This window comes from Alosa alosa, chromosome 19, assembly GCF_017589495.1.
Source record: "Alosa alosa isolate M-15738 ecotype Scorff River chromosome 19, AALO_Geno_1.1, whole genome shotgun sequence".
In the NCBI taxonomy this organism is placed as follows: Eukaryota; Metazoa; Chordata; class Actinopteri; order Clupeiformes; family Clupeidae; genus Alosa; species Alosa alosa.
The window spans coordinates 28075262-28083363 of record NC_063207.1 but is presented as its reverse complement, the minus strand read 5'-3'; the positions used below and the strand labels follow the sequence as shown (position 1 = coordinate 28083363).

The following is an 8102-nucleotide window of genomic DNA, read 5'->3' as shown; positions in this document are numbered from 1 at the left end:
TACTTTAATTCAATCAGATTCATAGCCTACATTCTGATGTGTTGATATTGAGGCAATGATTCCATGCAAAGGCTTGGGCTTCAGGGCCCCCTGACCCCTTGGGCCCCTGGGCCTGGGCCCGGTAAGCCCGTGCAGTAATCCATCCCTGAGTGTGCCATTAAAAGTGCAGTATGAGCATGGTAGCCACCTAGCTATCTGAATGGAATAGTCTATGTTTCAATCGGCATTTTGCTTAACAAACGCTAGTTAGTCTGTTAACATTCATATTTCCTCCAAGTACAGACGTCATCTAAATCCTACCTGTTGCCTTTCACCGACCACTTATTTAACTGCTGTTGCATCCCTTGACATGCCATCCTTTTCCCTCTTTCTTTTTCTTTTTTTAGTCGTCAACAGCTTTTTTTGCTGTATCCATCTTTTTCCATAGACGGCAACTCACTACTGTGAGGCCTATCTGCTCGCCTAGCGCTCACGGGCCCCCACCCCTCTTCTATGTCAAAATTCTATGATGGAATCTTATGAGATAGGGCGCCTACTCTAGCCTGTTAGTCCTCTAAAATGTTATAGAACATTGAGAAAATGTTGAAATGATTTAGAAACGGACAGCAGTAGCTACATATAGAAAATACCAAATATATTATTATTATTTTTTTTTTTTACCATCGCTTTGGCGCCCCTATGAGCCGCATATAGCGCATACCCACTTTTTGCGCCACTGTTACTGCCATAATTATTCAGATATTTTTTATTACCATAATGTCCTCATTTAAAAGTTGCTACCTGCAAATCATGAGCAAGTAGGCATAGCCTAGGCCCTAAAGTGACCTAACGGAAGTTATGAGCACATGAGAGAGACTGGCTGCTATTAAAGGCCTACTTTCTTACCCTCTATGCCACGAGGCCAGCAGTGAACCGACAAAACTGCCAGGCTTCCCCCACACACACACACAAGCCCACCGATACCAAAATCCCCCCTGATCCCCCCCCATAAATAACAAACACACAGTATCACACAACAAACTCATGCCTGGGTAGCAACAAACTGAACGATTCATAGCCAAATTCATTTTGCATTTACCTTTATCTTAGTTTTAGTTTACCGTGATGCATGACTTTAAACAGCGAGTGTGCTTGGTATGATGATCAGCTCCTCTAATGCAGGGTAGGACTACGTTTTGACAAGCATACAAATTCACCTTGTTCTTGCCCCATCTGAAATGACTCCTCTACTTTTGCTGCCTCCATCCTTTCTGTATTTGTTATGTAAAGAAATGTTGTATATGATGCCACTGAAGTCTTGAGTTAGTGAATTGGCTAACAGTGTTAGTTGGTAACCAAATAGCACACATTGCACTACACGCTGCGTACTGTAGGCTACGTGCATTCTCTCTCCTGCTGATTTGCGTTCAGTAGGCAAGTGCGTAATATTGCAAAAGTTGAAAAAGTGTTTATTGTCAGTGTTGTTTATTGTAGCCTGCAGAAAATAAATAGCCTACTATCATACTGTCAGTTAATTGGCTACAGTGCAGTGAAGTTTGGAGAGTAAAGTTATAGGGCAACTTGAAGTTTTATGAAAATAATTTACGAACCAGAACATAAAGACCATGAAGCTTCTATATCTTGCAGCTGTTAAAACACCCGCTAGATAGTTTAAATACCCACCAACATTCGTTTTTGCAGTACAGATTATTTCTGAAAGTTATTTGTCTAGGCATAGCCTACTGGCTGATTTATCAAACGAGTGCTTTCTCGTTCGTCCTCCGCAAACTACATGTGTTTCGGTAGAGAGCGATGCCAAGCAATTTCTGTAACACTTTTTGTGACATTCAGCTAATATCTCCTGTACGTTCTATACGTGGAGTTGTCCTCCATCTCAGTTGCATCAGTTTTCTCATTTTGAAGGTTCTAAAATATGACGATATGCTTCACTGAATGATTCTCGTTTTCTTTCATTTGTCCAGCTAACTTTTCCATTGAAATTAGCCATTTATGATGGATTACACAGTCGACATTCAGAAATGTCCTGCACGATCAAGGCCAAATTAAGTTATTACGCAGCCACTGTGTCAGCAGCATGAGTGCTGACGATGACGGTGCGTTTCTGATGTCAGATTATTATGTAGGCTAGCCTACTAGACTGTTCTCACGTTGCAGCGCTTTACTTATATGAAGTAGCATTAATCAATATGAGGGGCAGAGGGGGATACATGTTGTCCCCCCCGGCGATGAAAATAATTAAGCAGAGGGGAGGATATCAAGACCAGAGGGGGGGAAATCCCAGGGGCGGACCTGCCATTAGGCATGGTCAGGCAATTGCCTGGGGCCTCGGCCACCAGGGGGCCTCGTCATCCCCGTATCGTAGCCTATTTCGTTTTTTTTAAATAAATGATCACCGCATCCAAACAATATATTCTAATCCATAATAAAGATTGAAAACAATATTTTGATTGCTCATAAACTCATCATAAAATCAAATGACTGCAGGTCCGCTTTCTGTCACCATAGCAGCAGCAGCTATGAACGAGGTCTTGGTGAGGAGTGGAGTTGAGCGATTGACAGCCATGAAACGTTTCCAGAGTGGAAGTGATAAAAGAAAAAGAAAAAGCGAGGAGGAAGAATTTAGAAATAAATTGCCTAAATTCTTCCAGTCGAAGAATTCTTCGAAAGAAAGAAAGTAGGCTATTTTGGATAGGATTGTAAATACTAAAAAGCCTTTATTTTCCAAGGCTAAAGTTTAAGCATACACCATGCGTATTGGCTCACGGGCCTTCAGGCCTACTTGTACTACATATTCTTCTACTGATGATGGTGATGATTATGATGTTGATCTAAGTGAAACAGTCGTGAGGGACAAGATCACTACCACTGCCGAAGTCCGCACTGGTGCTGTTGGTGCTGCTACGGACACCATTTCAGTAGCAGAAGCTTTGGGTGCAAACGAAACCAGTACGTGAGTAGCCCTAACACAATACTTTGCACTAGGCTACAGTTATCAGAGACGACCCTGCGTTATGGCCAGACACCGTAGCCTAAGCCTAAGCCTAGGTCTGCATGACGGGCCGCAAATAGGCTAAATCAGGGTTGCTAACTCTCACACTCCTGGCGTGACACTCACGCTTTCACTATCAATGTCACGCTGTCACGCACACGCACGAAATGTCACGCCAAAATAAAAAAAAATCTCCCGTTCATTTCTGTTGATGATTAGCAGCTGTAAAATCTGCCTACAACGTGATAACGGCAGTATTATCTGATCGTCGACTCGCTGAAAACTATGCACCTGGTACGTCACAGTTGCGTGTGAAACGTTCAGAGAGTTCGGGCGGAACTGAAGCCAACTGATGCGCGTTCGGAAGTTTGGATGAGAATCAGTCAAGGTAAGCAGATAAAATAGTCAAAGAAATCGTATAACCTGTTGAATACAATTGTGTGCTTTGTCACTACAGACTTAACCTTGTCTAACTGTGTACAGAGTTAAACTAAATTAGTTACAAACGTTGTCTCGCGTGCGTTATGAGGGCTAGGTAGGCTTAATTGCTAACTAAAATGCTCATTGCAAATTACGTTTTGTTATATGAGCTTGCTGAAATATTTCAAAAGAAAAAAGGATGATGGACATGGAGAGGAGAAGAATCAATCAGAGCTTCAGCAGGTAACCTAGTCACGTAATGATTTATGTTCAGTTGTTTGTTAGCAAAAAGGAAAATGTTAAACTAGGCTACCTTTCATTAAAAGATGGACAGTGTGCCCTCCACCTGATGCCTAACAACTCTCACCAATGTTAGCACAGGTCTAGACCTACATATAATTTTAATGGAGATGTCATTATGATTAGGCTACCTTGTCAATAAGGCCGCAGGTTTTTTTTTTTTTTTTTTTTTAACACAGCCTACCTTTTAGATAGAGGAAAGAGTGGAGAAAGATGATGATGAGGTGGAGGTGGAGGAGGAGAAGGAGGAGAAAGATACAAGCACAGAGCCCACAGTCAGGCAGAAGAAAAAGGCAAAATCAGGGGCCGCTGCTTACAATTCCAAATTTAACAGCGCCTGGACTAAAGAGTGGCCTTTCATTAAACAGGGCACAACTGTGTTTCACTTTTGTCTGCTGGCATGAGTTAGAATGCAGGCATCAAGGCAGGTTAGATGTTCAGAGGCATATCAACAGAGAGTCGCATCAAAAAACAAAAAATCCTTGATGGTACCAACAAAATAGATTTGTTTGTTCGAGGGCTGAAGAGATGAATCTGGACACTCAGGTGAAAATTTGAATCCAATCTCTTCATATGTGTGCTTTGGCTATGCATTTGCACATAATCTACTTCAGATGTAAACATTTTTTTTTACAGGCTAGAAGGGCAGAGGTCAAAGTTGCAGCCTGGTCAGCCACAATGTTCCTATAGCCTTTACAGATCACAGGGTTCGATGTTGAGGACCTGGCAGTAGATGTGGGCTTTGGTATAAGGCTAGCACCAAGCGTAAGAACATATTGGATGGTAATTCACCCATTTAATTTCTCAAGATATAGTTTACATACAGATATATTAATACATTTTTTTTTTATTAATAATAAATTAATAATTTTTCTTACATCATTGAACTGCTTATTTGCTGTAATCTACATTTTTCATCACAGAATTCTGTACGTTTTGTGATACAAGCTACATGGAGACACTGCTGCATGTGAGCACAAGATGGCTTAGTTTGGAGATGGTGGTCAATCGGATTCTACGTCTCTATAATGCACTCGTTATTTTGAAAGCATCCGTAAGTATAAGTCTAGTTTAGATTATTTTGACTATTTGATGAATGATATATGATATAGGAAGATGACTGTTTCAAAATGATTATTTATTTGTTTTGCTGTTCCTGTTCTTTAACTCCACAGATGAGAAGCAAGCCAGGTGTGCCCGGCTGCGTGAATCTTTCCAGGACCCAATGACGGAGATCCATCTCTTATTCTACCAGTCTACACTGATGACATTCACACATTTCAACCTGCTATTCCAGCGGCAAGACCCTTGTGTCTATCTACTTCATGAACAAGTACATACCACTTATTGTTGCTTTTACTTTGTTATTTGTAGTTGCACTCACAAATAAAGTTATTTGTCTACTATAGGCTAGTATTCACTTTACTATTTAGAGTTAATTTAGCCTTGAGTCTTAAGTAATTGTATAAATAGGGATCATTTACAAGGGGGTATGTTTTTTAGGGTAATGTGTGAGACTGTATTAACGATAACATACTTTTACTTCTATTTGTGAATTCAAGATCAGGCCTTTTGTCAAGAAACTCCTGTCCAAATTCCTGAAGCCAGGAGCTTTTAGAGGGGTCAATGTGGACACAGTGGACCTCGGAGAGCCAATTGCCAGGTGAATATTAGGAGTGACAAAAACAAAGGTTTTATATAATGTTTGCATTGTATGCAGGTCTTCTGTTACTCTAAGCACTGAATTATCCATACATACGTTTTAGATTCTCAGCTTGGTGTTGGCTTCACAACGAGGACAACGTTTTGTGGAAGCAGGTGATGTCTCCATGGACTCGGCTAAAAACTTCCATCTCGCAGCCAGGAGCTTTTTTGTGAAAGCAGTCAAGTAGGCCACAGCTAAGCTCCCTTTACATGACCCTGTGCTGGAGCATTCAAGGTTTGTGGACTTCAAACAGAAAATGGATAGCACCTTGGATGACGTGCTCTACTTTGTTCATAGGTATGTATGCAACTATCTGGGCTGTAGAGTGATATTGGTTCATTCTGTATCTGCTACAAAGATACTTTTCTCACACCAATATATCTCTGTTTAGATTCAACCATCTCCTGCCCTACAACCAACCAAGGGAGCAGGACCTTCTGAGTGAAGAGTTCCTAGAGTATCAAATGACGGAGGAGAAGGATATACCTGCATCCATCTGGGGGGAAGCGGTCATCCGGACAAATGCGGATGGGAGTACCACAGGATGGACCATCTATGGGAAATAGATCTTGGAAATCTGAAGAATCGGGCAAGTGGCACTTAAATTCCCCAAATTATCCAAGGTGGCCCAGATTGTGTTTAGCATGCCACACTCAAATGCGGATGCTGAGCGAACATTTTCATTGATTGGCCTAAACAAGACTGACACCAGAAACAGACTGTCACTTGAAGGCACCCTGTCATCATCATGACAATGAAAATGAGCAGCCTTGAACCGTGCTTCACTTATGAACCTCCTGCAGATGTTGTGAAGCAGGCCAAAACTGCCACTGTGGCATACAACAGGCCTAATTTGTGAATGCGATTTTTCTGTGCGAATTTGTGAGTAGTGGTTTATTGTACAACAGGCCTAATTTCTCTGTTCTGTGTTCTGCCTGTGCTGACACACACACACACACACACACACACACACACACACACACACGTAGCTCTGGGGGCTTTTGTGCAATCAATAAATGAATTGTACATTTTGAAAGCATTTCCATCCTACATTCTATTCTTCAGGGTCGTCAAAAATTTGCACACACCCACTAGTATTTTCCAGAGTCTCACTCCAGCCGAAATCCCAAAGTTGGCAACCCTGGCTAAATAACTTAAAAAAAAAAAAAAAAATAAAAATCCCAGAGGTCACCGGCCCACATGTGGACCGGGCATTTGTACAGATTACCAGTCCGAGCCTGTCTGTGTGTAGGGTTGCCACCTGTGTCTGACACAAATCCTGGACATTTTGACCATCCAATCGACCTTTTTGTTTGTAAGCAATGGTGCCTTTAAAACAGTCATTCTAAGTTTGTATAGCTAAAATTAGGAATGACAATTTCTAGTTAGTTGTTTAGTTAATTGCTTTTATTTAATAGCCCTTTTATTTTGTTAAATTTTTCAGTTTTTCTTGTGGACACCTGGGGGCAATTGATAGGGGAATAAAATTAGGTTCTGCTTTTTTGCTTATGTAGAATAAACAATTTTCTCTGTTATTTGTTTAGTTAATTGCCATTTCTTAACCTCCACAGACTACGTACCACCACCACCCATGTTATGCTACGTAATTTTTGTAGAGCCAATAAGGCTGTGCATACGTTTATGGACGTAGGCACGCTTCAATTAAACTGAAATACACATTTTGCACATCATGTACAAAAATCCGGGACATTCAGTTGCCAGGATTTTTATTTTTATTTTCCTGGACAGATGAAAATCCTGGACAATCAGGAAAATCCTGGACAGGTGGCAACCCTATCTGTGTGATTTATGTGAGATAAGGATCCATGAGTCACAGAGCTGCCAACTCCTCACGCATTGACCGTGAGACGCACACATTTGATTAGTTTCATACGCCCCACACCCCCGATTTCTCACACTGAAGTGTCAACCCAGTCAGTCAGATGCCTGAAAAATGAGTTTAGCCTATCTATAGATCTACCTGTTGAGCCACTGATCGACTAGTTATGATTTCAGAGACGGTGAGTGGGTTCAAGAGCACCCCTGTGGAATTTTCTAAATTTTCTCTCATTTGCGATGCTACTTCAGAAGCCATCCCAGGCGTATTTCCCCGGCTTCAGGTATGCTTTAGTATTATTGAGTATTTTTCACGCTGAAGTGTCAACCTGGTAGGTCAAACACCTGGCAGATGAGGTTCAACTAAACTAAACTATACATATCATGTGAACGAGCGGCATCAAAGCTTTCCAATGATATTAGCGCCAAGTTGCTGTGATAAATGGTTCGCGAGAAACTGACATGCAATTTAGACTAATCATATTTGCATTTTGCACACAGTGCACACCCATTACTCTCGGTTAAATATCTCACTAACCCTTCACACAACACACATGGCAAACCCAATATCACAATAAACAGCAAACCGTACCGAATACAGGGATATATTCTGTGCAATAAGTGGTTCCTGAGTAATCCGGTTTTGAAATTGCAACAAATTTCTACATGGTCTCATTAGGGCGAAATTATAATGTATTCTAATGTAAACTATTTATCAGTACATACATTTTTGTAAATTGCTCAGCCATAGATTATCCCACTATCATGGTTCTTGTCAGGTTCCAGCCAATCCCACTAACACAGATAAATATATTTCTATTGGCATGCTTCCTAGTGACATTAATGCAAAAA

General features: G+C 41.1%; 1 long non-coding RNA gene across 1 annotated transcript; it reads left to right on the top strand.

The window, feature by feature from the left end:
• The first annotated feature begins 4407 nt into the window (after nucleotides 1-4407).
• Nucleotides 4408-6378, top strand: LOC125284487. The gene is made up of 6 exons (XR_007191873.1): nucleotides 4408-4492; nucleotides 4633-4763; nucleotides 4885-5042; nucleotides 5272-5372; nucleotides 5476-5711; nucleotides 5806-6378. It is a non-coding gene; the product is annotated as an uncharacterized LOC125284487 (long non-coding RNA).
• Nucleotides 6379-8102: the final 1724 nt, after the last annotated feature.